Source organism: Gossypium hirsutum, chromosome A10 (assembly GCF_007990345.1).
Source record: "Gossypium hirsutum isolate 1008001.06 chromosome A10, Gossypium_hirsutum_v2.1, whole genome shotgun sequence".
NCBI lineage: Eukaryota > Viridiplantae > Streptophyta > Magnoliopsida > Malvales > Malvaceae > Gossypium > Gossypium hirsutum.
Genome location: NC_053433.1, coordinates 17,824,184 through 17,839,081, shown reverse-complemented (window position 1 = coordinate 17,839,081; position 14,898 = coordinate 17,824,184).

The window sequence follows — 14,898 nt, the reverse complement described above, 5'->3', positions numbered from 1 at the left end:
TAAAATTTAAAAATTTTAAAAATATTTTTAAAAATTTAAAATCATTAAATTTATTTTAAAAATTATAAAAATGATAAAAGAAATAGTTTAAATATTTGTAAAAAATTAATTAAATACTAACACTTCATCCAAGTGACAGTCATATCAGCAAAGTAAACAAAGGGTAACTTTTACATCTATTTTAGAGTGATTTGATAAAAAATACAAGTTCAAGAGCTAAAAGAGACAAAAAAAATTAAATAAATAACTAAAATAATTTTTTTTGTAAAATTGAAGGGTCAAAAAAATTATTATCACTAGAAAAAAAAAAGGCTAGCACCATAAATTGGTCTGGTCAAACTTGGGTAGCCATGCCCATAAGGATGGTACAAATTGGGCTTATTTTAGTACTAGACTAGCCTATAAAATTAAATGGAGCCCTTAGCCTCACCCTATTTAAATTTCAGCCGAATTGGTTTTAATTATAAATTATTGTTCAAGCTTTGCATTAATTCCTAAATATTTAACTTAGGATATAGGACAAGTGATAGGTCACAAATTCACTAATTTTAAAACTTGAATAAATTCGTTGATAAGGCAGAAGGATTGACTCCCATACAGACTGGATAAAAAAAAATTTATTGTGATTAAGGTTAAATCGTAGATACGACTAAATGATTTGTGAAAAAGTAAAGAAAAATTAAAATTTTCAATATTCAAAAATATAAAATGAATTAAATAAAATAAAACATAAATAATAATAATTTGAAATAATAAAGAATAAACTAATATGCTAGAAAATTCCAACTTCAAGTGTGATGTATGTAATAGGCCAATTTTGGCCTGGGCCCGAAAAAATAATAACCGAAGTCAAATGATACAATCGGTCGAAAACAAGCTAAAAAGGACCAAATTAAAAGACAATCATTAAATTATGGCCAAATCAAAAAGATGAAGAAAGCTAAGAGGTTATCAAATTTTGTTGACTTGGTAAAATGCTAAAAATAGAAAGATATTATTTTTATTTTATTTTATTTTATTTTATTATTAAATTAGTTAGGTTATTTTTAGTAAACCCTATTTATATAAATAGGAGTATTTTGTTCTTTGAAAGGGGACGGATTACTGATCGATTACTTTTGGTATTCCTACTTCAATTTGGAATTAGATTATTCTCTCTTTTCCTATTTTCATTGGAATTGAATTATTTTCTTTTCTCTTTCAATTACGTAGAAATTTTTTCCATTTCATTTCAAATTTTTTTTTCTAAATTCGTTCAATTGTTTTTAGCCCTTCCGTTTTTTTTTGTTTTGCAATTAAGCTTTCATTATTCTTAATTTTGGCCCTAAAATTTGTTTTGACTACATTTTGGTCTTCCTTGAAGCTATGTGTTTTGGAGGGTGGGGATTATTTCCCTTTTGGTCCCTTCTTGTTATTCGCACGTTCAAATTGGTCTATTTCCTTTCATTTATTTCTAATTTGCCCCAGAATTTTGCTTTAAGGTTCGATTTAATCCTCTTTTATTTTCGCTATTTTATTATCGAATTAACTAATTTAATATATTATTCCTATTATTTTTATGTTTCTATTTATATTTATTTTGTTATTCTAATATTATTATTATTTATCTATTTATATTTCTACTATTATTATATTTCTATTTATTATATTTTTATTTCTATTTATATACTAATATTATTTTCATTATTACTTTTTTTCTTATATATGTTTTTTACTCTTGTTATTAACATTCTATTTATTTATTTATTTTACATTTTTTGTTATTATCTATTTTAATTTTTTATACAACGCTCATTTCAAATTTTTACACATTATTTACTTTAATATTTTCATATATTATGTATTTCAAACTTTTTTTACACATTATATATTTTGAATTGTTTATATATTATTTTATCTTGAATTATTTTATATACTTTAGATCGCTTTTATAATCACCCGCGTTTCAAAGAACCCTCCAACATAAAGAAATATTTTTTGTTTGGGAGGTCGTGCCCAATCATGTTTGGCTTCGATTTTCCATTCGACTAAAATACAGAATATCCTTTTGAAATTTCATCCATGTTTTCTCAAATTAAAATGAGGCGATGTTTCGTATTTGGAAATTCGATAAATCGTGCCCAATCGCGCTGGGTTTCGATTTACCGTTTGGGCCGAATAGCCAAATATTCTTTTTAAAAGTTTTAAGTGCATGTGTTTTGGAAATCCTGAGATGATCTTGTGCCGAGGGTTCGAAATATTGTATCCAATCGTGCTGGACGTAATATTTTATTCCTTCTAAGCGAGAGAATCTCAATATCCAATTCAAGTTATCCAAACGTTTTTAAAGATTGTATTTTAAAATCTTTTCAAATTTTCAACATTAGGATGTTAATCGATCAATACGGTACCAATTTTAAGCGTTGCGAGGGTGCTAATCCTTCCTCGCACGTAACCGACTCCCGAATCCATCTTCTAGTTTTTCATAAACCAAAAACGTTGTTTTAATAAACCAAAATGTTTTATTAACATGATCGACCACAGGGTGACCCGATCACACCTAAATAAAAAGGATTGGTGGCAACTCCATACCTTGTTTTAAAGTCGATCCCCGTTTTTCAAAATAAAAATGGTTTCGACAACTTGGTGACTCCACTGGGGACCAATAAAAGAGTCAAGCCGTAAAATTGATTATTTTTTGTCCTTTTGTCAAAAATTTAAAATTTAATTTTTGGCATACGATCCTTTTACTGCATTCATTTTGGCTCAAGTCCCATAGAATACTCTTGCATTGCATATTGCATGACCGTTGTGGTCACACCATTTAAGTGGGAGTGAGAAGCTATGTCTTCGTGAGGTTTTCACCTCCGCATGGGCTAGTGGACTGCTTCCGGGATATATCCGTACCTATGTCTTCGTGAGGTTTTCACCTCTGCATGGCCATAGGGAAATGTATTCCCCTGAACTGAACTCGATCCACATGAGCCTATAATAGGTGGGGATTGAGGAATCTGTTGGTTCAGGTACCTTGTCTTTAGAACTAAACCGCATATAGCGAGCCTTAAGAGCCCACCCTAGGTAGAGCCACTCCAAACCCTAGTGGTTACCCAAGTAAGTGCTCTACTTGCTACTTATTTCTTCTGTACTAACGTATTTTGTTTGTTTTGTTTATGATTGCATTGCATTACATCATCATAGAAAGGAGGTGTTGATTCATATTTGATTGCTAAGTAGAATAGTTTGTCATCAGAAAATGAATTTCTTGATAAAGTGAATTATAATACGGTTGTCTGAATATGGTCCAAGTAAACACAACGGAAGAAGGCTGATAGTTCGCGGAGAAAAATAAGACTTTACCTGAGGATTCAAATCAATAAAAATTATCTGAAAGACGCCACATTTCAACTTTCTTAAAGGATCTAACGAATATTGCGAGGATAAGTGAGTATTAAGTCGGCCCGAATCAAGCAAAATGAGCTAGTGCGGGCATCTATTAGAAGCTTGCGAGGTTTGGCTTTTACAAAGAAAAAAAATCAGTGTCTTCGCTTGGAACATGAGGGCAAGGCCGCATATGTAATCCTTTTTATATAAAGGAATTTGTTTTCTAGAAAAGTTGTTCTAATAAAATTGAATTCAGAATTAACGCCTTTCTTTCTTTTGCATTCATTCCATGCATTTGTATATCATTGCATCATTTGCATAGCATTGCATCATTTGCATTAAATTTTCACAAAAAGACCCTAATTAATTGAAATCATTTCAGTTAATCTAGAAACCGATAAAAACTTACCAACCAAGCATCGCTACGGTATCCGTGCTAAGGCAAAAGATATGGACTAAAGATTGGAAAGACTTAAACAACTTCAAAGAGAGATGCATGACCAGTTACAAATGTGAATACAAGAGTAACTAATGAGGTTACGGCAAGATATGAGAGACCAAGTGCTAGAGTCTCAAAAGAATATGATGAACCAGTTGTCTCAATCGCTGACTAAGGGGCTAGAAAAGAGGGAAAGCTCCAAAGCTCCATGGTCAATGCTGGGGTGGACAATGAGAAGTCTCTCTATCCTCCGAGTTTCACTCTGACAAATTCACAGGCATGTCCGCAAGGAGTACCAATTATCAAAACTCAGCAAAATCAGGCCAGTACCTCAGCACTAGTGAATTATCTGATAAGCTCAGACTTCAATCCATGGGGTAATCCAACTACCCCTGTAGTTCCTGGTTTGAACGAAATGGAAAAAGCAAAGATGGAACTGCCAAAACAACTCGAAGATCAGTATAGGTGGTTGGAGAAAAAATTCAAGGCGATGAAAAATGCTGATGATTATCATAGAATTGACGCTAGGGACCTAAGCTTCGTTCTAGACTTAATACTTTCTTACAAGTTCAAGATGCCTGAATTTGAAAAGTATAACTGGACTAGCTGTCCCGAAGCTCACATCACCATGTTTTGCAGACGAATGACTGGGTATGTCAATAATGACCAGTTATTGATTCACTGTTTCCAAGAAAGTCTGGTTGGGACAGTATCCAAATGGTACAACCAATTGAGCCGTACCCAGATCAATTCATGGAAAGATTTAGCACAAGCTTTCATGAACCAGTATAGTCATATGACGGATATGACTCTTGATAGGATTACTTTACAGAGCATGGAAAAGAAACCGAATGAGAGTTTCCGGTAATACGCCCAAAGGTGGAGGGAGGTTGCCATGCAAGTTCAGTCACCTCTCCTAGAAAAAGAGACTACCATACTTTTCATCAATACTCTAAAAGCCCCATTCATTAACCATATGTTGGGAAGCACTACTCTGAGCTTTTCAGATATGATAATGTCTGGTGAATTGATTGAAAACGCAATAAGGAGCGGGAAGATAGATGCAGGAGAAAGTGCCAAGAGGTCAACCCAAAAGAGAAATAAAAATGAAGTGAACATCGTGAACATGCCTTCCAAATTGGTCAGTGTAGGCCACTCAAGGGCAGTAACCATTAGCTATCTATCCGAATGACATATTGGGGAATCTGAATGATATATTTGAAGAGAGAACCAGGAAATGGAAATTTCCAAACCCTTATGTACCTGGGGATGTTTTGAATAATGGGACTATGGAAGAAATCCATGTATTTTTAGAGCTGATCTAGAGTAATGTTCAAAATGCACTTGTTGCTTTAAGCCTAGGGGCAATAAGAATCCTTTTGTGAAATAGGCTTGTGTTTAAAATCTTTATTTCAATCAAATGCATCTTTTTGAGTAAATGTTCTTTCATTCTTGATATATTCTTTTGACTGTCTTTTAAATATGCTTCATTCATGATTATACCATACAAATAATCATCCTTAGAATCATTTATTCTTTGAAAGTGTACCTTTATACCTACAATAGGTCTCCAGATATCAATGATAGGAGCAACGTTGTAACTGACTCCCTTTTGGGTTTAGATATGTGTTTAAGTGGATCTCAGGACTTTGAAGATGACAGAGATTGTAGCCTATGTCCTGGTGGTAGAACAAGATAAAAAACAGATCCTACTCTAAAAATGGTCAATGGACATTGCGAGCCTAGGAAAAGAGAAAGAGGCAAAGATCGAAACTAGCATCATCACAAAGCAAAGCGAGACATCATTGAGTTATTTCAAGAATTCAAAGATGTTTTCGCATGATCGTATCAAGATATGCCTGGGCTACTTAGACATCTAGATGCTCAAAAAGTCCGTACAGGTGTTAGAAGGACACATGCTAATGATTTTACATTAGCCAGGTTAATCATAAGGTTCAGGTGCTACTGATCCAGCATAGAAAGGGATTGTATTAGTTATGCCGTAAATGCCAAATGAAAGAAGACAGGACTTATGTGCCATCTCCATTCCTTCATAGATTTTCTATATGTGGGCATGGATGTTATGAGGCCATTCTCGTATAATATACATCAATTTATCTTAGTGGTCTTTGATGACTTCATAAAGAGGGTGAGGGTCGCTTCATATGCCAATATTACAAGGTCGGTAGTCGTCAAATTTTAAAAAAAATGGTACCGACAAGTAATGTCACAAAAGATCATGTCTAATAAATTGCACAATGTCAAAAGTTTACAATTTGTTCAAAGATCAGACGTCATATCCTAATACAGCAAAGGCGGCCAAAAAGAAAAAAACAAAAAAGGGAAAGAAAAAACAAAAAAAAACAACAAAAAGATATTGTAGAAGGTGACCAAGACTTGTAAGGATTGGCATAAAGAAGTTACTATTTTCCCTCTATGCTTATTGAATGTTAACCAGAACCTTCGTTAGGGCAACATATTGCTCATTTGTTTATGGGATAAAAATGGTTTTGAAAACAAGATTCCTTTTCTCCGAGTCTTGTCAAAATTAAAATGAGATGAGGCAGAATGAATCCAATCTCGATATGTTTAGTTGAATTTAAAGGATGTCCGCCACAGTCAGATGATGCGGGCTTATGACAGAAAGGTTTATCCTAAAGAATTTCACGAGGGGAACTTGATATTGTAGAAGATCATTCCTATATAAAAGGATTTCAAAGGAAGAAATATGCCAAATTGAGAGGGACTTTATGTAGTAAAGAATGCCTGTTCTAGAGGAGCATTGATATTGACCGAAATAGATGGCAATGACCTACCCAATCCGGTGAACTCAGATTCAGTCACAGTTAATAGTTTCAAAAAAAACATAAAAAAAGGAACAGAAAAAGGAGAGACCAAGGCGAAAACTCGCAAAGGGTGCCTTGAGACCAAAAGGGTTTTGAATTGAAAACCCGAAAAGGGCAATTCAAATTTTGACCAAAGATGAGGCATATGGTAGTCTTGCTATGCTAGAATCAACGAAGAGGAAGTACGTTACGTCTTGGGGCATCGACAAAGTACTATAGATCTCCTAAACACATGTCAAGCTCAAAATGGTCCTCAAGAAGTTCGTACAGAGAAGCTCAGGCTGCGATATCTGAGGCACCTAATTTTTCATTTCACCAGTTTTTGGATTTAATATCTTTGATTATCTTATTCTTTTCAAGATACACTCCAATAAATTTCCTTCTTAAAGTTGCATTTGCTTACTTATTTCGAGCTATGCTCCTAATTTCCTTCTGGTCCATTGTTATGATCCCTTTTTAAGCATTTTTGCATTGAAATAACGATTAGTGGACTAATAATACCTTCACAAAAAGAGGTTCTGCATATTACTCTGGAAGCTTCTAAATAATACAAGAACTTAAAATAGGACTATTATTTAGAACTTACCAAACTTAAGGGTTGGAAAGAAGAGTCTAAATTGTCACTATCTCTTTAGATTTTTATCAAAAGTATCAGATACAAGATGTGGCATCAGTGATACAACCTCGATAAATGACGAACAATGTTCACCCAAGCATTAAATGGGATCAGCTCGAAAAAGAAAATTGATATTCTGCATACGCATCTGGCCATATTACTCAGAGAGGGGTGTAATAGATCATTTGATTGAAGAAGATGGTACGAATCCTATACCTCTAAGTTGCAACAAGATTGATAGAAGAAACCAAATGTTATTCCCTTAAAGTTGCAGTGGGAAGTACAAACTTTATGTCCCAGAAGGTACAGTGGAAGGGACTTTGAAACTACATTGGGGCAGGCTTGCTGAGCAGAATGGGATTGCTTCTGAGTTTGTCAAGAATACTAGCCAAATAAGATGGCAATTAATACGTCAGTGATAAGGCCCTGATGAATAATGAGTGATAACACTTTAAGCATAAAAAAGGAGCATTTCTCATGACACTCTATATTCATACCAATGTCATTCATAGTACATCTAGTTAGGAGCATTTGATTCATTTTGATCATAGCATCCTAATTATTTGGCATAAGCATCACATCTAGCTAGGAGCATTTGATTCATTTCAATCATAGCATCCTAACTGTTTGGCATAAGCATATATACATGAAGCCAATTTTACAGATTATGTTCCTCAGAGGATAGTACAATGTATCGGTAAAGTTGCGAGCCTTAACTCTCTAAGCAGTAGGGTAATAGGCTGCAAATTATAGATCTCATCTCCATTTATTGACTATGGAGCAGATCAGAAATGGCGAGTCTTATCTCCATGTATTGGCTATGGAGCAGATTTTAGCCACTAATCTTATCTTCTTGAAGTTGCAGGGAGCAGACTGCAAATTAGAGATATTATCTCCATGCATCGGCTATGGAGCAGATAAAAAATGGCGGGTCTTATCTCCATGTATCGGCTATGGAGCAGATTTTAGCCTCTAGTCTTATCTTCCTGAAGTTGTAGAGAGCAGACTGTAAATTATAGATCTTATCTTCATGTATCGGCTATGGAGCAAATTTTAGCCACTAGTCTTATCTTCCTGAAGTTGCAGGGAGCAGACTGCAAATTAGAGATATTATCTCCATTAGGGGTGAGCAAAATTTTATTTGATTCGAAAAAATCGAAAAAAAATTCAAATTTCGAATTATTTGAATCGAGTTAATTGAGTTAATCGAATCAACTCGAATTTTTTTTCGAATTCTGAGTTCGAGTCAAGTTAACTTTTCGAATTCGAATAACTCGAATAATTCGAATAAAACGAATATAAACTATTTTTTATTTTTTAAAAAATATTAACCTTTTATTTTTTTAACCATTCCCCTAAGCCCATGCCCATCAGCCCAAAAATTTTTCCCCCAAAAATCCAAATTAAACCCCCAACCGGTCAACCCCCACCCAAATTCTAAAATTCTATCGGTATTTTTGAAAACCCAAACCCCACATTCAATTTTTTCTTTCTGTTCTCTCCTCCAAGTCTCCACTCCACTTTCCAATCTATTTTTATTTTGAAACCCTAAATCTATCTTTCTCAAAAAGCCTAAATAAACTCTCTTCTTCTTCTTCTTCTTCTTCTTCTTCTTCTTCTTCACATCAAAATCTTTACCTTCAAAAATCGAGTTGCTGCTGTTCTCTTCTATTTTAAACTCCTATTTGTTGCATTTTAAGGTAAGATTTATCTTGAAACGTCTTCCTTTGTATTCCTCATCTGCTTGAGTGCTTGACTACCTCTGCTTCTTAGTAATTTATTACACCTATTTTTAGTAATTTTTAAGTTGAATTCTTGTTGTTTATTGGAAGTGTTTAGTAATTTTAATATAACTATCATGCTGCTTTGACGATTAATTTGGTACTTTATAACTTGAATATTATAAATTTTAGAATTAGAAAAATCTTAAATATTATAAATTCTTAATTCCAACATGCTAAACTCTAAAGAACCTAAAGGTTATTCTGCTGCTGCAAGAAATAATCCAATCGTAATAAAAAGTAATTTTAAAGCCTACTAATCCAACATGAAACAGATTGCTAACACCAATATATGCATGCATTTCATAGCTATATCACTCAAGTTGGTAATGCATTTCATAGTAATTTTAAAGATGACCGCCAAGTAGTACTGATTAAGGTCTAGATATTTTATTTTAAGTTTTTCCTGTCGGATGCTTATTTTAACATGGATGCTTCATTCAAGAATCAGTATAAAATTTTAAGTTAAATTAATTTCCATGGTTTCCAAGTTGGATTGGGCAGGTATAAAAAAAGTCAGCTCCATTCTCAACGGTGTTGCAAGTTGCAACTTGCTAAATATCGATATCCCTGTTTGTTCAGATTTAGATATAAGTAACGAATTTTGTTATTTGGAACTCAAATATAAACATTCAATGTAATTTATAAGTATATTCTTTTATTTTTAAGCAAATCTATTATGTTCTTTGAATAATTTTAAATAGATAAGAGAATATTTAATATATTCTCTATTTAATATATTCTCGGGATATAAATCTCACTTAATAATAACATAACATCCCTTCATTAAATAAAACATAAAAATAATAGAAGACTTATAAATAAATTTTGATAAATTTATTTAAATAAAATTAAATAATTAATTATAAATAAATGCTAAAACTCTAAACCCCTAGACTTAAATTTTTAAACTCAATATCCTAAATCTGAAATTTATTAATAAATAAACTTTGTTTATTGTTGTTGATGAACTTCTTTATTTACTTGTAGATGAATGATCCAAAGCGAGATGGTTCAACTCAAAGTTCACAAAATTCTTCCCCAAGTAGAGATGATCAAACAACAACTAAGGAAAATGCTCGAAAAAAGATTACTCCAAGGGCAACTTGTTGGAGCCATTTCACCAAATTTGTGACTAAAGAGGGGGAGAAGAGAGGAAGGTGCAATGCATGTGATGTTACTTACACCATGGAATCAACTTCGGGTTCTACAACGAATTTGAATAACCATTTGAAAATATGCCTAAAAAAACCTCGAGGTAATACTTCTAATCTGAAGCAATCAGAATTATCATTTGTGAAGGTTAGCCAAGAAACGACAGATTTATCAACTTGGGTGTTTGATAAAGATGCTATTAGAAAAGAATTGGTTCGTATGATAATTGTGGATGAACTACCTTTTAAAATTGTAGAGGGAGAGGGTTTTAAATACTTTCTTTCTATAGCATGCCCACGGTTTAGTCTTCCATCTCGTTGGACAATTAGAAGGGATTGTCTTGATTTATTTAACTCCATGAAGAGTGTGATGAAGAATTGTTTTGAAAAAGATATAAGTAGAGTTTGTTTGACGACAGACACTTGGACTTCATTGTAGAGGATATCTTACATGGTTTTAACAGCACATTGGGTGGATGATGAGTGGAGGTTGCAAAAAAGAATTATAAATTTTTGCCCAATATCCGCTCACAGAGGTGAAAGCATAGGTCAAGCCATTGAAAAATGTCTTCGAGATTGGGGGATTGAGAGGGTCTTCACTATTACAGTTGATAATGCATCCGCCAATAGTGTTGCCATTGAATATTTGAGAAAGAAATTGAATCATCGAAATGCTTCTGTTGCAAATGGAAAATTTATTCATATGAGATGTGTTGCACACATTCTTAATCTTATTGTGCAATACGGTATTAAGGATGCTTCTGTGTCTGTGGATCAAGTTAGAGGTGCTGTGAGGTATATAAGAGCATCACCATCGAGGTTGACAAAATTCAACCAACGGGTAAAAGAAGAAATGATAGATAGTAAGGCTCAATTGTGTTTAGATGTGCCAACTAGATGGAAGATGTTAAAGATGGCCGAAAAATATGAGCGTGCATTTGAATCATATTTACATGATGACCATAATTTTTTTCTTGACCTTACTGCTGGAGATGGAGTTCCTACATTTGATGATTGGGATATTGTTCGAATAGTTATAAAAGTATTAGAGCCTTTTTATCATCTTACACTGAAGGTGTCCGAATCTTTTCATGTTACCTCTCATTCACTTTTTGAAGTATTGACAGATGTGCATTGTCTTTTTGATGGGTGGCAAGATTGTGGAGATCTAAAAATAATTTCTATGACTTCCAAAATGAGAGAAAAATATAATAAGTATTGGGGTGAAGGAAACAAGATCAACATGCTAGTTTACTTGGCGGTCATCTTTGATCCACGATGTAAAATGAGTTTTTTGGACTTTGGGGTCAACTTGTTTTTTCCTAATGTTGCTAATGACATTATGAAAATGATTGATAAAGAATTGCATTGCTTGTTCAATGAGTATTCTTCTAATGCCGGGAGAATTCAATTGTTTGAAGGTAGATCTAGTTCTTTGACAAATCTTTGTAGTTCAATGGAAATAGATCAGTCGAAAATGAAAACGGGCTTGGCCAAACAAAAATACCTTAAGAAGAAGAAACAAGTTGGATTAGAAAGAAAATCTGAGTTGGATAGATATTTGGGTGAGGATGAAGAAGTAAACAATTCAAGTTCATTTGATTTACTGTTGTGGTGGAAAATGAACAGTCCTAGATTCCCTATTCTTGCACAAATGGCTCGAGATATTCTTGTTACTCCTATTTCAACGGTTGCCTCGGAAAGTGCATTTAGCATGGGTGGACGTGTTCTCGATAGTTTTAGAAGTTCTCTAACTCCTCTCATGGTCGAGGCTTTGGTTTGCACACAAGATTGGCTTCGAAAATCTAATGATGCCATCAATCTTGAAGATTATGTTGATGAACTTCAAACCATGGAAGATGGTAATACATAAATTTTAATTTATAAAATAAGCTTTTGTGTTATTTATATTAGTAATCATTCCCATAATTTAACTAATACTTTTGTTTTTAAATTTGCTAGACTTATCCAAATACCCGAAGAACAAGAAGGTAATATACTTAGTATTAGTTTATAAAGTTAAACGTTTATTTAATTTTTTTTGTGAACATTTTTCATCATTTAACTAACTCATTCAATACTTTTACTAGATGTTTCAAGATTATCAATGCCATTGTCATCGATGTTTGAAGCACAAGAAGAAACTTAAACTAATGGTTCTTGAACTGATGTGTTATTGTTATTAGTTTGGTTTGGTTTGTTATTTTTGTTGGTTAATTGGACTTTTTTTGTGTTCTTTTTTTGTTTATTTGTTTGAACTGGTGTAGGTTTCTATTATATTTTGGACTTTTACTTATGTTTTTATTATTATAATGTTGTTGTTTAGTTTGACTCATGTTCTTTACTTCGACTTTTACTTATGTTTTTATTATAATCTTGTTGTATTGTTTTTGTTGTTTATTTGGACTCATATTGGTTATTTAGGTTGATGTTGTGTTGTTTTTATTTATTCACTTATTTATTTCAATTTCTTGTTGTATGATCATGTTTAGAAATTTTAAAGAAAATTATTTTTTTTGAAAAATTTCAAAGAAAATCATTTTTTAAAAAAATTAACTCGAACAAATATATTCGATTCGATTCGATTCGAATTTCATCTCACTCGACTCGATTCGAGAAAATTTCAAATAAAGTTATGATGATAAAATTAGATTCGAAAACTCGATTAACTCAAAAAAATTTTATTCGATTTGACTCGATTCGATCGAATGCTCACCCATAATCTCCATGTATCGGCTATGAAGTAGATCGAAAATGGCGGGTCTTATCTCCATGTATCGGCTATGGAGCAGATTTTAGCCTCTAGTATTATCTTCCTGAAGTTGCACGGAGCAGACTGCAAATTATAGATCTTATCTCCATGTATCGGCTATGGAGCAAATCAGAAATGGCGAGTCTTTTCTCCATATATTGGCTATGGAGCAGATTTTAGCCACTAGTCTTATCTTTCTGAAGTTGCAGGGAGCAGACTGCAAATTAGAGATCTTATTTTCATGTATTGGCTATGGAGCAGATCAGAAATGGTGAATCTTATCTCCATGTATTGGCTATGGAGCAGATTTTAGCCACTAGTCTTATCTTCCTAAAGTTGCAGGGAGCAGACTGCAATATATAGATCTTATCTCCATGTATCGGCTATGGAGCAGATAAGAAATCACAAGTCTTATCTCCATGTATCGGCTATGGAGCAGATTTTAGCCACTAGTCTTATCTTCCTGAAGTTGCAGGGAGCAGACTGCAAATTACAGATCTTATCTCCATGTATCGGCTATGGATTGAAAATGGCGAGTCTTATCTTCATGTATCAGCTATGGAGTAGATTTTAGCCACCAGCCTTATCTCTCTGAGGTAGCAAGAGAGCCGGTTGAAGATACAGGTCTTATCTTCCAGAAGTTGCAGGAAGCTGACTGAAAAGTTACAGATCTTATCTCCATGTACCGGCTATGGAGCAGATCAGAAATGGCGAGTCTTATCTCCATGTATGGGCTATGGAGCAGATTTTAGCCACTAGTCTTATCTTTCTGAAGTTGTAGGAAGCAGACTGAAAAGTTACAGATCTTATCTCTATGTATCGGCTATGGAGCAAATCAGAAATGACGAGTCTTATCTTCATGTATCGGCTATGGAGTAGACTGAAAAATACAGATCTTCCCTAAACAATAGTGGAGCAGATCGAAGACAGCAAGCCTTAACCCCCTAAGCAATAGGGTAATAGACTAAAAATTACAGATCTTATCTCCCAAACAGTAGTGGAGCAGATCGAAGATGGTAAGCCTTAACTCCCTAAGCAGTAGGGTAACAGGCTGAAAATTACAGATCTTATCTCCTTAAGCAGTAGTGGAACAGATCAAAGACAGTGAGCCTTAACCCCCTAAGCAGTAGGGTAACAGGCTGAAAATTACAGATCTTACCTCCCTAAGCAGTAGTGAAGCAGACTGAAGATTAACAGATTTTATCCTCTTTAAGTTCCAGTGAAGTAAATCGAAGCTACAAGTCTCTTCCCCTTGAAACTTTAGTTGAAGATATAAGTCCCACCTTCCTGAAGTTGCAATTGAGGCTACTTGAAGAAAGGAAGCATCAAGAAGTCGAGACTCAGTAGGTCTAGGCAAAATTGGCCCTTTTATAGTTTTTGCTCCATTCTTGTTATATGACAATGAGCAAAGAGGGGCAGATGTAATAGGCCAATTTTGGCCTGGGCCCTAAAAAATAATAATCGAAGCCAAAGGATGCAATCGGTTGAAAACAAGCCAAAAAGGGTCAAATTGAAAGACAATCATTAAATTGTGGCCAAATAAAAAAGATGGAGAAAGCCAAGGGGTTATCAAATTTTGTTGACTTGGTAAAAGGCTAAAAATAGAAAGATATTATTTTTATTTTATTTTATTTTATTTTATTATTAAATTAGTTAGGCTATTTTTAGTAAACCCCATGTATATAAATAGGGGTATTTTGTTCTTTGAAAGGGGACGAATTACTGATCGATTACTTTTGGTATTCCTACTTCAATTTGGAATTGGATTATTCTCTCTTTTCCTATTTTCATTGGAATTGAATTATTTTCTTTTCTCTTTCAATTACGTAGGAATTTTGTCCATTTCATTTCAATTTCTTTGTTTTTTCTAAATTCGTCCAATTGCTTTTAGCCCTTCCTTTTTTTTTATTGTTTTGCAATTAAGCTTTCATTATTCTTAATTTTGGCCCT